The following is a 21,987-nucleotide window of genomic DNA, read 5'->3' as shown; positions in this document are numbered from 1 at the left end:
TAACCATGAGCCAGCAACGTGCCCTCGTGGCCAAGAAGGCCAATGGCATCCTGGGATACATCAAGAAGAGTGTGACCAGCAGGTCAAGGGAGGTTCTTCTCCCTCTCTACTCTGCCCTAGTGAGGCCTCATCTGGAGTCCTGTGTCCAGCTCTGGGCTCCTCAGCTCAACAGGGACAGGGAAGTGCTGGAGCGAGTCCAGTGCAGGGCCACCAAGATGATCAGGGGATTGGAACATCTTTCATATGAGGAAAGGCTGCAGGAACTGGGGCTGTTTAGTCTGGAGAAGAGGAGATTGAGGGGAGAACTTACTAACATTTATAAATATCTAAATGATGGATGTCAGGAGATTGAGACATCCCTTTTTCCCCTTGTATTGAGTGACAGTACAAGGGGTAATGGGATGAAGCTGAAGCACAAAAAGTTCTATTTAAACATAAGAAAAAACTATTTTACTGTGAGTGTGAGGGAGCAGTGGAACAGGCTGCCCAGAGGGGTTGTGGAGTCTCTGTCCTTGGAGGTCTTCAAGACCCACCTTGACATGTTCCTATGCGACCTGATCTAGGTGAATCTACTTCTGCAGGGGAGTTGGACTAGATGATCTCTAAAGGTCCCTTCCAACTGTATCATTCTATCATTCTATGAAGACAAGGTACAGAAGATATAGAGAAGTCAGCAATGAAATTAACAGCATTAAAGTACAATGATTTATATTAGAAAGAAGTGGTCTGTTCTTCATTCATAAAACTTGTTGGGAAGAACATATTTGCCATTGCATATAGTTTTTCTTCTATTTGGACGAGAAATATCCAAGAATATTTACACAAGTATACATTCATTGTTGTTTTTAAGAATATTATTTCTGTGAGGTAAATAACACTTTAATACTCTATTCATGATTACTTTTGTGAGGTGATTGTGTTAAAAATTAAAATATGAATAATATAAGGTTTTCCATCATGATATATCTTATCTGATATTTTATATTTAAGCTAATAATTTCTTCAGTCATAGTAGTTCAATTACTTTAATCTCTTCTGTACTGGTATCAACACGTTAAGACTATAGGAATTCATCTTAACTCCTCCTGACAGCAGAGCACCAGATAAATATCTAGAATAACCATGGCTTTTTGTGTTTTAGGGCATTGTTCTACATTCCCTGTTCACATTCAAGTCAATTTAAATCCTCATTGTATAATGACTGTAAAAACATTGAATAAAATGATTTGCCAGGAATTATTTTTCCTCATTTAATTTTATTTCTACACTGAATGTGCTTAATCAAGGATGAAAAACATTTCATTAAGAGTTTTATATAAGAAAATAAAAAATATTCAGCAAATTAAATAAAAAGTGGACTACATCAGTTAAAATAGGTACCTGCTAAGATAAAAAAGAAAAAAAAAATTGTATGACTATTCCCCTTCACTAGGTACTAGGAGTATGCATCTTCATTTAATTGTTTATATGAGGAGAGAGAATAGATGACTGTAGTATGGATATGCAGGCTGTCAGGCTTGCCTCAAGCAAAATACATATAATCATAAATGCACTGAAGCAGTATTTATGAATTTAGTTGATCTAACCGTAAATCAGGAGTTACAATACATTAAATTTTTCTAATATGCTGCACTTTAAAATTGTGTGGATAATTATGTAAACCTTGTGAGTAATGACTTGTCTGCTGCAATTATTTAACACATTAGATACCAAGCTTTCAAACTTTTAATGCTTAGAGTTGGGAACCTTTATCAAATAGGTGATCAAAACATAGGCTATCAAAGCAAACACTATTATCAATCCATGAAAGACATAAGCATTCTAAAAAACACTCCACTGCTTAAAGTCAATGAACATATACTCTTTTTGACACTGTTCTGTTTGTTTCAAACAGATATGTTTTGATTTTTTAAAAAATTCTTATTGCATTTGTTTTTTTCATCTCTAACAAAATATTTACCATCGACCAACTACCAACACGTATTTTATCTTGACACTACTGTTATAACTGGCAACTACAAAAATAGGTGTATACTTCTTTCCACTTGAAAAAGAAAATCTGCATTAGGTTAACAGATCTGGTCTGAAATTGAAGTTGGCTGGAGGCTCTCATGTAAGGTTAAATGTCTTTATGCATCTGAGTAGGTGATGTAATGGAGCAGTTTAACAACAGAGATCAGTCATGAATGAACCCCAAAACCGTGTTTGTGGAACATCACTGATTTCAAAGGGCTGCCTTTAGAACAAAGGTCTGTCAAAGGTCACTTTAGTGTAAACAGGAGTTAATCTGCTGTTATTGGGAAGGGAGATGATTGCAACTTTGCCAAAATTGTGCTAAGTAGATACTGTGGCACAAATTAAATTGACAAATTACGAATTATGCAAGTTAGACTTATTAGGCAGACTAAGTAATATATAGTGGTACAGAGTCCCTGCATCCTTGCCAACACAAATTTGTCCCTATGTCAACAGGATAGGAATGTATCTGAGCTGCTGTTGGACACACTTTCTCTGTACAAACAGCCTGTGACCCAACAGAAGCTGTAATAGCCATTTAGTTGTGTGCATTGAATCGAAAGAGATGACTCCAGACATGATGAGCTAAAAAAAAAGAGGCCCGTTATCTGAGAAATTATATGGAATTTCAGTAATGTCAATGTACAGTTGTGAACAAAAAGTGTTGCTCTCATTATTTACAGGTTATCTCCTGGATCTCTTTTATCTCTACAGAAAGAAAATATGCATAAGGTACAAATCATTTCTACAGAATGATCAGAAAAAAAGAGGTAGTAGAAAGCATATTGTATTGTCATTAACAACTATTAAGGTTTAGGCAGACCTCTTATGTTCCTCACTTCTGCTGTGATCTTGCAGCTCTTCTGTTACAGCCATTGAGGTCAGACCACACCAAAAGAGGTGGCTTGGACTAATATAATCTCTGTGTTTAGCACTCTAAATGAATTAAAGAGGGTTATCTGCACTTTCTCCCCTGCGTTTCTTCATACTAGGTTGTGAGCTGAACAAGGAGGGAAAACTTACTCCAAAGGCAACATAATGGGCAACTCTAGCCCACTTTAATGTAACATTGAGCAAGGTAGCAAGAATCCTTCCTTGTGAATGTGAGAAGAAGAGATTTCTTAAGGATTGTTAAGGATTGAAATTTCTTAAGGATCATAGCATTCTATGATTCTATGATTGTTGAAGATATCATGGGCAAGGTCTGGCATTCAGCAGGATGACGCCAACAAAGCAAAGTCTCTGGAAAAGTTCAAATAAGACATGCAAGATGCTTTCTGTTTGGTAAGGCAGTGCTAGTAGTCTTGGAGGAAGAAGGGAGGTTTGGTCTGTTAGCCCATCAAGGGCTTGGGGTGTTAGACCATGTAGAGGAAAGTAATATAGATTGTTTACAGATTGTTTGACTTAGGCCAAGTTATTGTAGAAGAAAGAAAATCTATAAAGCATGATATCATCAAGGACAGTAAGGGATACATCAAATCTTTTACAATGACTTATTCAATTCAGCCTAAATTATCATTTTCACCTGAATTATAGTCTTCTGTTTACCATTAAATTAATAGAGTATATTCCTATTATTTTTTCTTCAGATTTTTTTTTCCAGCATTTGTTCTTACCTCAGAACTGCATAGAAAGATAGTGTCTACAGAAGTAAACAGCCCTCCATGTCATCAGAAAAAAAACTCACAATACCATTGAATCACGAATCTTGAATATAAACATAAACCCAAGGGAGAACAGGTGATGCACTGGAGCCAACATCTATTTTTTATTCCTAGTTGCTTCAAAGTAAGAAGCGATTGCACATAATTAGGACCAAGGATAGAAAGGAACCTTGAGGTTTTTTATTGATAGCTAAATGATCATTGATCTTAAAGATTTGGACTATATTAAGGAAATATTATATAGAAACTGTAAGCCAAATAAGTTAAAGCTTCCCTAATAATAAGTATTTGTAAATCAATTTTCACTTGAACCTCATTCTGATAGACAAACCTTACTTACAAAAATTGTTGAATACAGTGTAGATAATTTTTCAAAGAGGAAAAAATAAGTTATTTATAGACACTTACTCTGTAAGATTACTAAATTTTCCATAAATCCATGGTAATAAGTTAGAGGCATGGTAGTCACGTTTGGTTACGTTACATAAATTTGCAAGAGAAATCCATTTCATAGCTCTGTCAGGGAGGTTGGACTAGATGATCTTTTAAGGTCCTTTCCAATCCTTAAGATTCTGTGATACTTTTTAAATATTACAAAACCCTTCAATTTTTAAAAAAAGACCTAGGTTTCTAAGGGTCAACCATGCTAAACTCATTGAAAATATGAAATTCAGAGTAAAACCAGGAGCTATATGTATAACATTTTCTCATATAAATGATCACTGACAAACATCTCTGTTAATGTATGAAATCTCAGTCATAGCTAAAGACAGTTTGAGATCCTCCCTATCATTTTACTGTCTAGATAACAAATACTCATTCCAATGAATGAGATACTCTTCATTCAGTTTCAGTCTCATTAATTATAAACTGGGGGAGAAAATTATGAAGATAATAAAGAAATAGCTGATGACACAGAATAGGCTTTTGGGAGGATTGAATAGCATCTGCCTTGTATAGGCAGATAATGTTTTCTAGAAGTTTATGAATTGAACTCTTCCTATGTGTTTTTGGTAGAACTAAGAATTAACACTGTGCTGAAATAATGCAGTCTCTATTTTACTGCTGGGAAAATCAAAACTGATATGCAGTGACATAGGCCTTTAGGAAGATGCATTGTCAGAACTAAGGCTAAAATTTACTGACAAGTAATCTTAATTCCATGTAATCTTTCAAATGTGGTTTTTTTGTTGTAGTGAAACAATTTGTCAAACTCCTCCAATGCCATTCTACTTTGTCTTCTGAAGTAGTGGAATATCTGACTGCTCCTTTACTGAACTGTTTTTGTTGAGTGATAGGCAACTGCTGTGATAATTCTGTTTTCCATGGACTTTGTTTCAGGAGTTGCTACTGGTCATGCCAGCTGTTACAGATCTGCAAATAGCTCATTCATACTCTTCTCCAACTATGATCAAAGCATGTAAATAAATTTCTGTTTACTGAGACTGGACACAGTACAGGCTATTGAGAATATGGAACAGAGACCACCAAAACCTTCTGCTGCTGTACTCAGCAAGTATAAGCTATTAACATACTAGTGGTCAGGTTGATTGCTGGATTTATCTTTGAGAAGGAATCTTAAATTTTGTCAATTCTTTTTTATGTTAACATTTTTAATGTTTTTATGACATCAAATTACTATTTTCCTGTTCATATAATTTCACAGTCCTAATACATATTGTATTTTTAAATTCCCTTTTCACAAGCTGTGCCCTACAACTATATCAGAGGACTGATATATCTTAGTGATTACTATGGGGAAGTGGGAGGAAGATAAGAGTCTGTAATATGAAAGCAGGAGCAGATGTTTTGGCAACACCCTCTGGCATTAAACTATACAGATTTTCTTATTCATCACTTCCTCACACAATTAAAAATAGAATAAGATGGAAAACAGAGTTTATATTCACGTATGATGAAGAATTTTAGGGATTATTGCAAAACAGAAAGGCACTATCAGGAACATTTGACAGAAATTAATCTCTTCTTAGACCATCACTCCCACTTGACTTATGCTTATCTGCTGTTACGGGTAAGCTTATTCTTCTCATTTAAACAGTTTTCAGGCAAGAGTCAAATGTTTGACTTGACAATAACTTTTATTATTCCTGAAACGTTTGTTTTCTTTTTTTTCAGAAAAAAAATATTAAGTTGTGCAATGACTTTTTTATACTTGAAATATGGATTCCAGGTACTTTTACCTGCATTGCAGTTTTTGCCTTTAATTTTATTGATAACCATTGATATTTTGAATGTGATGTCTGTGAAGGTGTAAATACATAAAATAAATACCCAAATTAGCACAATTTTCAGAAAAACCTGTGAACTGCCAAATTGCACTGCACTCTGTGTGGAGACCTAAGAAAGAGTACATGACTAAAAATAATACTGAAGTGACCCAAAGGTCATATCAACATACACTGTATGAAAGGTTTGGTGCCTCAACAAGAAGTAACACAAAGTCTCATTACAAGATAAAATATTTTTCTAATGAAAAAAGATAAAAAGTAAAATGCAGTAAGAGAGTAGACTTGTTGGTGCCAAAGGTAGAATTTACTACATGAATTTTGCCTACTATGCTTTGGAATAATATCTTAAAAGTTTATAAATCATGAGGGACTGAGAAAAGTCTCTGCTATAAATGTGGAATCTAGACTGCACTTAAATTTTCAGTGTCTGTAGTGAAGAAATCCTTGTAAGTTAGTGCCTACGTTTGTAGTATAGTCATTGAAAAACAGTGGTTTTACTTGAAAGAATCTAGCAAGACTAGATGTTTTTATCCAACTTCAGGTATGTAATTCTTTAAATGGGATCCTATCTCCAATTTTAAAACATTCAGTTTATGGCACATAGTACTATGTCCATAAACATCAAAATTTGTGACAAAAAGAAATGTATCTGATATTTGAATTAACTACTCAGAATTACTGGTGTCATATGATGTAGGGACACACGGCCTGCTAGGCTGAACTCATGACCATGCAACACTCTAAGCCCCTAGACTTAATCCATTGGAATTACAGCACTAATGTCAACAAATCCTTGATGCTTCAAAAAATTAACACAAAATAGTTTTTCTATAAACTGTGCTACCTGTGACATTCTAAACTTTACTTAAATGCAGAGGTACATGTCAGAAGAGTAAACGTGAACTAGACACTGTTTTTCTCTTTGCACGTGAAATAATTTCTATTATACAAAGAATAAATGCAATGATAAAGCATCAAACTTTGAAATACTACTAATTTAACTCAAGATATTCTCATACTATTAAAATCATATCCACAGTAATACTGTCCACATATTTTCAGGAAATGTATGTTATGCTTCAGTGAGAATTAAAGTCATACTGATATCTGAAGATGCAGTTAAATATATGCTTCAATATTATGAACTCAGGCTTATAACAAAGACTGTTTTGCCCTATATGACCTCTTAAACTAAAGTATGCTTTATGACAAATCTCTGATAGTCAGAAAATGACTATGCTAACTGTATTGAAATTTAATTTTAAATATATACATTTTGTACCTCACTGTCTACTAGCAGTACTTTGAATGAGAAAATAATTTATTCTTTATTAAAGCTGTAAAGGTCATCAAAAGTGGTGATGGTAAAACTTAAGTTTGATAATCTGTAATTTGTTTTATTAAGAAAAATTGAGTTATTTTTTTCTAGTTCATCTATAATTGCAAATATTTTAATCTGTTTAAGTATTCTTTAGAAACATTTAAATTTGCCTTTATCTGAACTGAATTCATTTCAATAAGGATTAATCTTCATTCATTACCTCTTTGTCCTGAATTTGAAATCATTCAAAATTGTTTGCTGCCAGATACCAGGATATGTAACTATTACTATTGTGTTCAATCTTGCTTTTAACTCTAACAGAGCTTGAGTGCTCCTTGGTAAGGTCTCTGAATGCAAAATGTTATTCAGCACAAAGGGAACTCAATTATCTCTTTCTTAAAAGTTTTTATTGTAATTTCTACCTCTACAAAGTGTGTGTATGTCGTGTATTAATTTACATGGTTTTATAGGGACTGTATCACACAAAGAAGAGATTGTATCACAGATAAAGTAAATTTAGTACACGCTCTAGAAAATTTGCATATTTAAACCTTAAGCATTGGAAATTTTAATGTAATTGGAAAAGAAAGAAAAGGAAGGAAAAACTGAATGGAAGAAAAGATTGTTATAATAATAGATATTAAAAACATAAATATTGTGTCATTGAATCACCGAATCACAGAATTATTCGGGTTGAAAGGGACCATTAAAGATCATCTAGTTCCAACTCCCCTGACATGGACAGGGACACCTGCCACTAGATCAGGCTACTCAAAACCATATCAAACCTGGCCTTGAACACTCCCAAGTATGGGACATCCACAGCCTCCCTGGGCATCCTGTTCCAATGCCTCACCACTCTCATCATAACAGTTTTCTCCCTTATATCTAATCTGAACGTACTTTCTTTAAGTTTAAAATTTTATCCCCTTTTCCTACCCCAACAAGCCTTGGTACAAAGTCTCTCCATCTTTCTTATAAGCTCCTTTTACGTACTGAAAGTCTACAGCAAGGTCTACCCAAAGATTTCTCTTCACCAAGCTAAACAATTCCACTCCCTTAGCTTTTCTTCATAGAAGTGTTCCAGCTCTCTAGTCATACACATGGCATTCCTCTAGACCTATTTTAACAAGTACATGTCTTTCTTGTGTGAGGAACCTCAGAACTTGATGCAATGCTCCAGATATGTCCTCACAAGAGTAGAGTGGGAGAATCTCCTCCCTTGACTTGCTGGCCATACTTTTCAAAATTTGTTTTAACGCAATCCGGGATCATGGAATCAATGAATAGTTTGGATTGGAAGGGACTTCTAAAAGCCATCTAGTCTTCCTTAAGGGAGGACATCTCTATCAGGTTGCTCAAAGCCCACTCCAACTTGACCTTGAATCTTTCCAGGGGTGAAGTATCTACCATGTCTGAGGACAATTTTTTCCAGTGTTTCACCATCCTCAAAGATGCAATTGACTTTCTGGGCTGCAAGTGCATCTTGCTGTCTTATGTTCAACTTTTCATCCATATCTTTAGCTTGAAACAAGATCTATTTCAATACTCACTAGTTTGTTTCTCTACCACTTCTAGTGAAAATATTATAATCTTTCAAATCAAAAGCATTTTAACCTTGTCTTTGTGCAGTGTAAAATCAAAATGATATTTTTTTTGCCCTCTAGATAGGTTTCAAAAAAAGCTTACAAAGTAAGTAGAAATCATGCAAAACCTGTCTTTAATCATTTATAGATAATATTTGTGTTCCTTTTTTAAAAAAATCAAATCTTTATCCAGTGTTTTTCTGCTACAATGACCCCAAGACTGATAAAACCATAATCTTTAATCTTTCATTTAATAACAATTATTACATTAAAAATAATTTTAAAAACAAAAAGTTTGAAGATATCTTTCTTGTTCTTGGTAAGTTCGATAATTGATCAGGATAAAAGTTTTGTCGTAGTTCATTGTCATTTTCATGGACAATCAATAATGTATTTTCATCTGGATATGTCAAGTATTTTTTATTGTCAACTGCACTGAATAACAATATCTTCTGCATTAACTCAAGATACACTGGTATGAAGAACACGAAGGCGTGAAGAGACAACAAATTTTTTTTTCCCCTCAACATTAATTATTTTATTGAACTTGAAAATAATCTGTACCATTTTTGCTACAGCTATGCAGACAGGCTACATTTAAAATTTAATATGCATTAACTCATTTTAATTTATCGGGTGGTTGCTAAGTAAGCTTAATTTGCAGGAGCATTCAAAAAAGAGAAAAAGATCAAGAAGAATAATTTCTCAAAAATATGACAGAGAAAGACTCTTTCTCTTTCATGCTGAGAACAATTGTCAGCTGTCAATTTCAATAGTTATATTGACAAGAATTGCCAAGTTAGTAGTAGTTGTGAATATCAAGCAGCACTGAAAAGCTAATTAGTTGACAAATTAGTTGAAATCTGTAGGTTAGCTAGTTTAGCCTTAAATTCCTAGCTCAGTAGAATTATAAACCTGGAATTTCACATGAGAAGGAGAAAAATATAGTCACAACCCTAGGATGGGCCACAGAGAATGGCTAAGTACTCTACAGATGCTAACTCTGAGCTGTTGAGTTAATCAGCAAAATCCTTCTTGATATTTTTCACAGAATCACAGAACCAAAAAATGGAAGGGATTGGAAGGGACCTTTTGTGATTATCTGGTCCAACATCTCTGCAGAAGCAGATTAAGTCACACAGGAACGTATCCAGATGGATCTTGAAGACCTCCAAGGAAGGAGACTACACCTTCCCTGGGCAGCCTGTGCCAAGGCTCTGTCAACTGAATAGTAAAATATTTTTTTCTTATGTTTAAATGGAACTTGTTGTGTTCCAGCTTGATCCCATTACTCCTTGTCCTGTTGTTAGATATCATCAAAAAAGGGATGTCCCAACCTCCTCATATTCACCATTTATATACTTGCAATTATTAATGAGATTCCTCTCTCAGTCTTCTCTTCTTTAGACTAAACAGCCCCAGTTTCTGCAGCCTTTCCTCATATGAAAGATGTTCCAGTCCCCTGATCATCTTGGTGGCCCTGCGCTGGACTCTCTCCAGAAGTTCCTTGTCTCTCTTGAGCTGAGGAGCCCAGAACTGGACACAGGACTTCAGATGAGGCCTCACCAGGGCAGAGGAGAGGGGAAGCAGAACCTCCCTCTACCTGCTGGCTTCTTGATGCATCCCAGGATGCCATTGGCCTTCTTGGCCACGAGGGCACATTGCTGGCTCATGGACTCTCAGGTCTCTCTCTGCAGAGCTGCTCTCCAGCAGGTCAATTCCCAGCCTGTACTGGTGCATGGGGTTGTTCCTTCCCAGTTGCAGGACTCTGCACTTGCCCTTGAACCTCATGAGATTCCTCTCACTCATTTGCATTTGTTTGCTCTCACATGTCAGTCAGTGGGTTCCCAAATACTTCTCAAGCCTCTATCCATAAGGAAAATATGTATAACGGCCATAGACACTATGTATATACTATTAGAAAAACAATACTAATGATCTTAGTAATTGAAATGAGGCCATTTACCTGTGTAAACCTACCAGGTTCTGGAGTTCCAGAAAACATTTGCAGCGGGTCAGAAGACATAAGCAGGGAACAGGTTAAGAGCTGATAAACTGAGTTAGGTCATTCTATATCTTAGATGGTCTTGAAATATGAACCAATTTTAAAATCTGCCATGGAATAGAAATTTTGAAAAATAATCATTTGGGAAATAATTGTCCATGATGTTGACAAGATGTCATATACTTCTGTTTGGTTAACATACTCCTAGAAGAGAATACTCTAAAACCCAGATGAATTTCACAACAATTAGACAGAATTTTGTTGAATTCAACATATTTCTAAGAAATATTTAGATTCTACAACACAAAACAGAATTCATAAATAGACTTTTGCCAGGAAAATTCTAGGTAGTTAATATGGTAGTTAGGCTACAACATGAGAGCATTCCACTGTTCAATTCCAAAGTCTTTAAATTACGTTGAAAGAAAGAAAGTGGTAGAAGAAAAGTTCCACATTCTTTGGATATAGTTCTAGATATAAATTCTGTCTGGTTGAAATAAACATTAATGCGTATATTATAACCCCAGCTTTGTTTTTGTGTTAAATGCTTTCATCTAACTGTGAAAGTTATAAGAAAATTAATCGAATTTGCAAGGTGAATCATTCTGAAAGCTCACACAGCGAGAAGTACTCCTTGCCATCATTTACTGCAAATTATTTTTTAAATTAACCTTTTTATTTTAAGTAGTATTAAACTTCCTGGTGAGGAATATACTGCTGATAAATGGTATTTTTCACTTCAAAATTCAGTTTAATCTTCTAAAAAAAGATAAATGACAATTCTGACTATTTACTGATCGAGGAGTAAAAAGATCTTTGTCAGATTATTAGTTTAATTTTCTTTTCTACAGCCTATATAAGTCATAATTTATCTTCAAGTTTATTCCATGGGAGACAACACAGAGTACAAAGCAGCATATATATGATTTAATACAATTTTCTTCAAACAACAACAACAAAACTACAGCAAAATGAGAACTGACCTACAAGCAGGAAAAAAAAGATAAAGTCAGTATGAAAATTTTAGAAATTGTATCACTGACATGAGGAATCATGTGAAAGCCTACAATGGTAGGTCAGAAGAATACCAAATCAATCAAAACAAATTTCTCTTAATGATGTTTGCTATTTTTTTAGATTAATCTGAAAGCCATTCAGATTAATTAATTAAGATTCCTCCCTCATGAGAGGAAAAACAGGTACATATTAGAAACTCTGACTGTTTACCAAAGAATGATGAGTCACAGTCATTTTCAGGGCCAAAGGATAATATTGAGTTATCCCAGAGAACTAAGTAGCTGATACCGGTTAATATCTTTAGAAATCTATGCTTTTAGTTTTTTATGGCCTTGGTGTTTGGTCAACTAGTGAAATATTAGAAGCTTTAGCATGTGAAATGAGTAATTTTTAAAAGTTTATAAAGTAGTTTTTTAAGTGTTTTTTTTAAAAAAAGGAAAACAGTGATTGTTTTTTTCTCATACCTTACACACTTCATTGCACCTAATATACAATTACAGAATCACAGAATCTCAAGGGCTGGATGGTACCTCAAAAGGTTATCTAGTCCAACCCCCTCTTCTCCAAGCTAAAGAGACCCAGCTCCCTCAGCCTTTCATCATAAGGGAGATGCTCCATTCTCTTAAGCATCTGTCTGGCCCTGCACTGAACCCAAGCAGCTCCCTGTCCTTCTTGAATTGAGGGGCCCAGAACTAGACACAATATTCCTGATACGGTCTCACAAGAGCAAAGTAGAGGGGAAGGAGAACCTTTCTCGACCTACTGCCCACAGCACTTCTAATACACCCCAGAATGTCATTGTCCTTCTTGGCCTTGAGGCCACATTGCTGGCTCATTGTCATCCTGCTGCCCACCAGGACCCCAGATCCCTTTCCCTTACACTACTCTTTAACAGTTCATTCTCCAACCTGTACTGGTACATGGGGTTATTGTTTCCTAGATGTTTCCTAGATGTAAGACTCTACATTTGTCCTTGTTGAATTTCATTAGATTTCTCCTCAAAATATGTTACACCTGTTTCAAATGCCACATGAAACTTACTAATATATGCATAAAAACGAAGAGTCTAGCCTGCTACGTCTACAAATCATTGTGAAACAGAAGTTGTCTGTGATCATAGCAGATCAGATATAGTTAGTCCTACATTGTTTTGTAATACATTACGCTAATGTCGAATTCATTACACATTTCTCTAGTAGTTTTAGGTACAAAATTAATTCCACATCTGAAATATTTACAATTTGTCCCAAGATACGGAAAGCCGAGACAGCTGCATATGTTCCAGAAAGCCCAGAGATCATTTTCTAACAACTGCATCTCTGTAGAAAAGACTGAGACTCTCATAATCAAGAGAGATTTTCCTAATATATATCCAATAGAATGAATGAAAGGCCACTTGGAAACTATGAACAATTTCATTTTGCTCTCTGGTCTACTTATCACACTGTAGTGTAAACATGATCAGAAGCTTAGAGAAGCATCAGCTAGCTTTGTTTCTGTTACTATCCTTCTGTATCTTTCAGGTTCTCTTTAGACTTTGTATCCACTTTAGGAAAGATCCAAGGCAATAGACATTTTAATAGTTCAAAGAACACTTATTATATTTGTAAGGTGCAATTACAAGTCAAGTCAGTTGAGATTCATTGACACAGCAGGAAATTTTGGCAACAAAAAAGGGCTATGCAAGACTTTAGTGTAAAACCAAGCAATCCATTTGCTCACCCTGACTCGCAGTTGTTTTTCTTGTTAAAAAAGTTAGGAAAATAATTTTTAATTTAAAAATTCTAGATAATTAGGGTATGACAAGGATTGAAAACTCCTCCCTCTACTTGTGCAAAATGAATTTGTTATAGTGTAACTCTGACAGCCTTTAGTTTAAACTGTATGTAGGGTCACGGTATAAAATAAAGACCCGCTTCCATGAAAATGATGCTTATTTCACTTAATTAAAGTCTGTTTCAATTGACTCACTTTGCTGCATAAAGCATTGATAAGATGTTCCTATGCAATACCTAAAAATAAAGGCAGTCTTAATGAAGGAGTGGATAATTCTGTGCCGGATGACAATATATGTCATTAATCAGACTGTTCTAAAGTGCTTCCCCTTGAGCCCATTAAAGGATGAAGATTCCCTTTAGCTGTTCTTTTGTTGCTGATATATTTATAGCAACTTTTTCTATTGTCTTATACAACAACGTAAAGCTTAATTTCTACTTGTGCCTTGGCTTTTCTAATCTTCTCCTTAAATAAATTCAGAACCTCCTTGAAGTTCTCCTGAGTTGCCTGACCCTTGTTCCAAAATTTTTAATGTCTTTTTTTTTTTGTAAGCTCCAGTAGAATCTCCATGTTCAGCCATGACAATCTTTTGCTCTACCAGCTCATCTTCTTGCCCATAGGTACAGCTTCAAGATTTCCTTCTTGAAGAATATCCAACCTTCCTGGACTCTTTTGCTCTTAAAAATTGTCTCTGAAGGGACTTTGCCAAACCAATTTCCTAAACAGATCAAAGTCTGCCCTCTGTAACTCTAACATAGCAGTTTAGTTGACTCCAGAATACTTCTAATATTCTAATAATAATATTGAAAAGAAATTAAGAACTACTCAAAACTTTATTTTAAAAATGTATTAAGCTATAGATCCTGAGAAAAAGAGAAGCATGGTTAACTGCTTTAATTATCATGACTTGTTCATACTGTGAACATATAAGTGACTCTTCAAATGTGGTATTGCCTATACTTTGTAATTTTGTTTTTGATCCATATAATACTCTTGTAATTTTCTTTGCTTCAGAAGATCCATTTTCTAAATGCCTCTTGTTTTTCTTTGAAGATATGAAAGATAATGAAAATGATAGAAATACTTTTCACTACTTAATTACAAAGAAACCGCTTAAACAACTACAACAAAATACACGGAAAGAATGGACATAAATTCCAGAAGAATAGTGCTGTCTTCTACAATGTTATTTGCTCATAAATATTATGCATTTCTGTGCATATATTCCTTAACTGTTATCATTAGTGCTGCATATATTAAATGTATTGAATATGATTTAATATAAAAATATTTTATAAGCAATTTAAGCACAAATTAAAAGCTGGGGATTGATGGTACACATGCAACTTTCCTAACAAAACAAATAGTATTTTTAACAGATAGAATTAATTCAAGCACTAATTCTTCACTTGTATTTGAGAGCAGCACTTTGTATATCATACGGTGTAATTTCATTGACAAGGGCTGAAGAAGTAGGTGGAATGAGAGAGAAAAGGTAATCAAACACAAGAATAGAATTCTTAATATCTATAATGTATAATAACAATAAGACTATTTAGCAACAAATTATTCCTTTTTAATACATGTCTATGTTCAGATACTATCATTTATTAATAAGTAGCAACTGATTTAGTATGTTTTCAAAATAAAATTCTATACTAATTTGAGAAAAAGGTGAAGGAAAATTTTAAAGTCAAGATAAAATGTAACTTTTTAAAAGAAATCCAGTATAGTTTAAGTCACACAATTCTCCCTGTTTTTGCAATTTTTTTTTCTACAAGCTGAGTCACAATAAGGTGAATAAATACGTCTTCCCTGCTGCTCTTATTTTCTGTGCCTGACTTGAGATCAGAACATGTGAGTCACTGTTGATTCTGAACATTTTGACATAAAACTGCTGTCACTTTCTGAGCTCTTTGCCCTACAGAATATTCCTGAATCTCTTCCATCTTCTTCCAGAAGTAAATTGTACAAAGCTTTTGAAAAGTCTGCTATCTTTCAACTGCATTAGGAATTTAAACTGAAAAGGCAGCAGTGCCTTCATACTCAACAACTTCAAAGCCTTCAAAGTCAATATACCTTTGGGTGTTATTCTGATGAACTTTATTGTTATTACCAACATGACATTTTAATTATTATGCCTTTTGCTTCTTTCCGTTTCACCAAAAAGAGCTTATGAAACAGACTCACAAGACCCCAAATGTCTATTAAATGCCTTGATCTTTATACTAGCAGCCATATTCCCACCAATCTCATTTTATTCCCTTTCCTTGAATTCATTTTCTCAATGACAGATGAGATTGAGGAGATTCTCATTCCAGCTCTTCTGGTGGCTAGAACGTGTCTTTTAGAAAGTAGAAATTTACAGTATGACTAGAGTTCAGTACTTGTAGGTCCTTGTTTTTTTGGCTGGCTGTCTCCAGCAGAGTCTCTCCAAATCAAGGCTCAGGAGAGATTCTTGGGGCCCTTTATTTGAGAGACTGGTCCCAAGAAGCAAAACTGAAAAGTCTAAATGAGGTTTGACTGTTTCAGCCTCATATAGTCTTCTGTGTCTATATCAGATGACTGCACACTCAAACATTGCCTTCGTATTTTATTCTAAGATACATAATACTTATTTCCAATGTCAAGCTGTTGTGTTGCATTTAGGATACAAAATTTTGTTGGGCTACAGTGCAGCCTTCATTTATCTATACAATTAGACTTCTGGGTATTACAAGACAGTCATCTTTTTGAAAATGTTAGAGATGCCTACATATAAGCTTAGGAACCTAGTTCTGGACTTTTATTGTGGTAGTAGAATGTCAAATTAATGAGGCAAGCTTGTTTTCATAGACAACTCTTCTGAATCTATCTAAATTTTTAAAGTAGGAAGAAAAGATTTTTAGATTTTTATTGAACAGAAATTTTCCTTTGAGTGCTACATTTAAATGTGGTAAAGTTATAATGAAACTTTTTGTTTTCATTTTTGTTTTGGGTTGGTTTTTTTTAATCTATCATAAACCAGAAGTTTGCAAGATATGAACTCTAGGAAATTAAATAAATCCAGATGAGAAATATGAGTCCCACTGCATACTGCTGAAGAAAAGTCAGAAAACTAAAGCTGACAAAAAAAACCCTAAATATCCTCATGTTGATGGATTTTGAATTTAAAGTATATTCTGAGGGACAGAAATAATAATAATTAATGCTTTGCACTTGCACATGATCTATTATCTGAAGATCTTGAGTACTGCACATTATTATCTCATTAAACCTTACAACACCCCTGTGAGGGAGGAAAGTGCTTTATTATAGATATTTTACAGATGAATAAACTGAGGTATTCAGTTAGGGGAAAACATGGATGTTCAGAAGCAATATTAAACCATATTGCCACAGCAGTTAAAAAGCAAATGGCATGATTTTGACCCTTACAGAAGAGCAGAAACAAATAAAAGAAGTGATTAAAGCTATTTTTCTAAAAAGAGGACAGGCTGTCATTTAAAGGATTAACTTGAGTTTAATAACTTAAAATGTCACTTTGGAAAGACTGTTTAAGAAGGAAAAGATAGTGCAAAGATTGCTCATGGAAGTTAGGGATATCTTATTTTTACAGATTGTTTAAAAATTACTGTGCAAGATTCTGAAACAACTTCAATGTAGTTCTATCTTGACAAACAGAATGTAGTTCAATTAGAGGAATGTAATTCAGTGATGCAAATGATCTCCAGAAGGTCCTTGGAGACCAAGTCTTTATCTGATTTTTTTTGTTTTATAATCTGTATTGCACTTGAGATATGTAATTATAAACCACATAATTCTTATTATTTTAAATGTTACAAAACACACTATATTAAAGAAATAACTTATTACAAATTTTCACTCCAAGGAAGCATAAGTCCCAGATAGTTTTCAATCTATCTAAAATCTATTTCAATCTATCCAATCTAGTAAAAATTTTGCTATTTCTTTTTTTTTTTGCAAAGTTAACAACTGCAGATGTAAAGTGACACAAACAGAAAACCACAGACACATGAAATATTAACCTGTATTCACACATATCTGCAGAATTAGATTATTTCATTTTTACTGAGCTTTGATAACTCACTGGAGACCAGTCATATAATTTCCTGATTTTCATAACTATATAAGTTAGAAAAGAAGTCTTATAATCTAAAATATTAAGCATAGTCTTCGGATTTTTTAAAAATTTATTTATTTTATAAAACATACATATTTTTGTTAGGCTTTCCACTTAACTGCTTTTAAAACATATCATGGTTTCCTTAAAAAATTAATGCTTAAAGCTTTTAGATTGTAGATTTTTTTCCATATTGAAAGTATCAATTATCTTGTCAAATTTTCATAAGATGTAATGACAGCTCTCAGGTGGTATGTCTAAAAGAGAAAATAACTAGACACTTTTCAAACATTAATTTTCCTATTTTCTTCCTCAGCAATCAGAGCAGTAGAAAAATGGAAATAATTTTCCCTGTTAATTGTGTTGTTTTCAAATTGGCAAACATTCAATGTCCACTTGACAACATTGAGAACTTACTTTTGTTTACTACAAATGTAAAACTACGTATGTGAAGTTAACAGTTTGATTATTGTTTGTTTAGAACTTTTGCAAGGAGTAAACTGTGTTATGTGTAGAGTAGTTTAATGTCAGAAGGGACTTCAACCTGAGCTGACTTTCTGCAGACAAAAGGACATTACAGTTCACTTGGTGCTTCTAGAAAGACATGTAGCCTGATTTACAGCTATAGAGATAGAAGACACTCAGCTTTATTAAAGACTTTCTTGTGTCTCTATCACTAAAGAGACCATTTCTCTGTCAGTTTTCTACATTATGGAAGTTTTCTTAAGAAGTATGATACAAATCTTTATTATATCTTCCTTATAAAACAACCTCTTATATTTTTCACTTTAAACACTTTAATTAATTTTAGACATTCAACATTGTCCACTGCAATTTTTCATCAGACATTTTAAAATGAGGAGACAGTGTGCTATCTTGTCAATATCTCAAGGATGAGGGAAACTCAATGTCAGTAATAAACAGACATCAGCTTACCTAGGCTATACTTAGCTTATTCTCTAGGCTAATAGACACATTTCTAGCAGACTGAGGAAGTTCAGTACAATATGGCTACATACCATAGACACTGCCTTAGTCATGCTAAATCTATCTTCAGCATTGGCTACTGGAATTATGTTTTGATACATATTATAATTTTAGCCTGTCCTCTTTTATTATAGAGGATAAATAAAGAGAAATAAGTTGTTATTTTAAACATGACGTTTTGAAGAAGATGGAACAACATTTTTAATGGTATCAGGAGTTAGACTTCTGAAAAATGAGACAAAATAAAGCATTGGATCACTCATTAAAAAAAGCATATCCTAAAGTTAAATTTCTAAAATGTATTTGCTTGGATAAAACTATGAGATTTGGGATTCTAAACTACTTAAACAGTTTTGACAATTGTTCAGAGAGATTGTGGAATCTCCTCTCTGGAGATTTCCAGAACCTCCTGGATGAGTTCCTTTGCAATCTAATTGAGTTGAACCTGCTTTAACAGGGCCTTGGACTAGGAGATCTCTGGAGGTCTTTGCACCTTTACCATTCTATGATTCTGTGATTCCATGATATTATGTCTCTAAAGTTTAGTCTCTGGAAAAACAAGTAAGAAGTACTTCACAATTAAATTACAATTCATAAAATAATCCTGCAGTATTGGAAATGTAAATATACTACCTAGATTTGTTATCTATAGCTATCTATATTTGCTCCTACCTACTATGTATCAGAAATACTTCAATTTTTTTTAAGAATGTTTCCTTCATAGGCATTTGTAGATGGTTATGTGTTTTCACAGATAGGACCAGCCATGCACCTCTAACCATCACCTCCACAGTTTATGAGATCATTGATCCTTCCATAAAACTCTACATTCCCATTCTTCTTATTGGTCTTTCTGGGACAGCATTATTAAACTGTTTAAGGAGAAAGTTACAATGAATCTACAATCAAAACATTCCAGGGACCATGACTCCACCACCTTCTTGACCAGCCTGTTCCAAGGCCTGACAATGCTTTCAGGAAAGAAATTCCTCCTCCTATCCAGCCTGAACCTCCCCTGGTGCAATTTGAGGCCATTTCCTCTTGTCCTGTTGCTTGTTACTAGGGAGAACAGACCAATCCCCACCTTGCTACAACTTCCTTTCAGGTAGTTGTAGAGAGTGATAAGGTCTTCCCTAAGCCTTCTTTTCTCCAGGATAAATAGCCCCTCAGCCATTCTTCATAGGATACATGCTCCAAATCCTTTACTAGCTTAGTAGCCTGCCTCTCAATTCTCTCCAGCACTTCCATGTCCTTCCTGTAGGGAGGAGCCCAAAACTGGACACAGTATTTGAGATACAGTTTCACCAAAGTCTATCACCTCCATACTCCTGCTGACAAAACTGTTCCTGATACAGGAATAGATAATAGGAATTTCACAATAACTTGCTGTTGCCTTTGGATAACCTGTTTTTTACCAAAATAAAAAAGTTTTGGTAAATGATCATATGACTAGAATAAGGAACAAAATGTAACTTGATTTCCTATTCTTTTTTATTATTTTCTTTTCTTTGAATATTTACTTTTTAAAAATGAGTTATGGCGTGATTTAAATCCCTCTGAAAACATAGCCTTTGTGTTAGAATGGAGGCAAAACTCTATTTCATTCAGTAATAATCAAAATAATAGAGGCCATTGTATTCGGTTTAAGCTCCTTGACATGATTGAACTGAGGCTTAAGAAATTTTCAGGAAATTATATAGAAAGACTGGTTCTATCATATAGATTTGTCATTACAAAAGATGAAAATGTTTAGAGATAGGTAATGCAGTTTCTTTCAAATCTTGGAAGAACTTCCCACATTTCTATAAAAAGCTGATACAGACTTTTGGGTGTTTACTCATGTTTACTGTAACCATAGTAATTTTATCACTTTTAGCCTGAGGTAATTGACCTTGCTCTAAAATATCTAAATCTTATATAAACATGCAGTGAGATCATGCCAGCAAACAAAATTAAGAGTTTTATTACTAAAAATTACCCTTAGAGACATAAATCACAAGGGATGTTATTAATAACTCTTTACTCATATTCAAAATATTCTTACTATCTAAATCATTCTGACAAAACAAAAAAGGCTAATTGTGGAGGTAGCTCATGACGAGGCTTAATAATGACAACCACATAATGGGTTCATATTAAAAAGAAAAAAAATCTACAGGGCAGAGAGAACAAAAGAGACAAAGCACTATTGCAAACAGAGATTATATTGAAAAGAGCATTTGACATTTATAAAAACTTGATAGTTTTGCATCTCAAGCAGACTTTGTTCCTTTTGCACGTAATACTATGACATTTTAGCTGACTATAGCTTTTTCTTTGCTAGATATCTTGACTTGACTGTAAGAATGTATCAGAGGTAATCCATTTAATAAATTTGGTTTTGGCATAAAATAGGAAAAAAGTTAATTTAAATTCCTAATTTTGAGGTAGTGGTAATTAAAAACCTTTACCTCGTAACTCAATTCCTCCACAATCCATATGCAATCAGATGAGCTTACTAATTAAAAATCAAATACCTCTGAATACTGGCACAAGGACAATTTTTCATCTTCTGTAGATTTCTATGAATGCATTTTAAAAATACTTTTTATATACTTAACTTTATAAAACCTGTCCAATATTTGAAATTAAAACTAATTGAAAACTATGTAGAATTCAGTGAAATGTTTGCTGCTGTAACTAATACTGCACACTTTTTATCAACTAAAATAACACTATTTTCTTTAAGTGAATGGAAATTTTTATGTTACTTTTTTTCTTTACAGTATATTTATTTGAAAATAGAAAAATGATTTACATACTTTACAGTGAAGTAAATGTGATGTGAGGACAATGGTCACAGCTCTAAGTTTGCAAGATTCTAAATTCCTGTCGAACTGACAAAGGCAATCAGCATCATGAAATTGTTTAGATTAGAAAACAGCTTTGAGCTCATCAAGTCCAAGCATCAGTTTAGCACTGCCGTGTCACCACTATACCATATTTCTAAGCACTACATCTACAGGTCTTTTAAATAAGTCCAGAAATGATGACTCCACCATTTCCTCAGGAAATCTTTCTGTGAATAACTTTTTCCCTGTATTCAAACTAAACCTTCCCTGATGTGCAGAATCACAAAATCTCACAGAATCTTAAGGGTTAGAAGGGACCATGAAGATCATCTAGTCCAACTCCTCTGCCAGAGCAAGACGTCCTAAAATAGATCACATAGGAACTCATCCAGGTGGGTTTTCAATGTACCCA

At 34.0% G+C, this 21,987-nt stretch overlaps 1 protein-coding gene across 1 annotated transcript in view; it reads right to left on the bottom strand.

Annotated features, from left to right (window-relative positions):
* The window catches only part of EYS (eyes shut homolog), a 900,402-nt gene that overhangs the window by 600,711 nt on the left and 277,704 nt on the right, over window positions 1-21,987 (bottom strand). The gene's annotated exons all lie outside the window — the stretch shown is intronic.

This window comes from Colius striatus, chromosome 2 (assembly GCF_028858725.1).
Source record: "Colius striatus isolate bColStr4 chromosome 2, bColStr4.1.hap1, whole genome shotgun sequence".
NCBI classification, from domain to species: Eukaryota; Metazoa; Chordata; class Aves; order Coliiformes; family Coliidae; genus Colius; species Colius striatus.
This window is presented reverse-complemented; position numbering and strand designations above follow the sequence as displayed.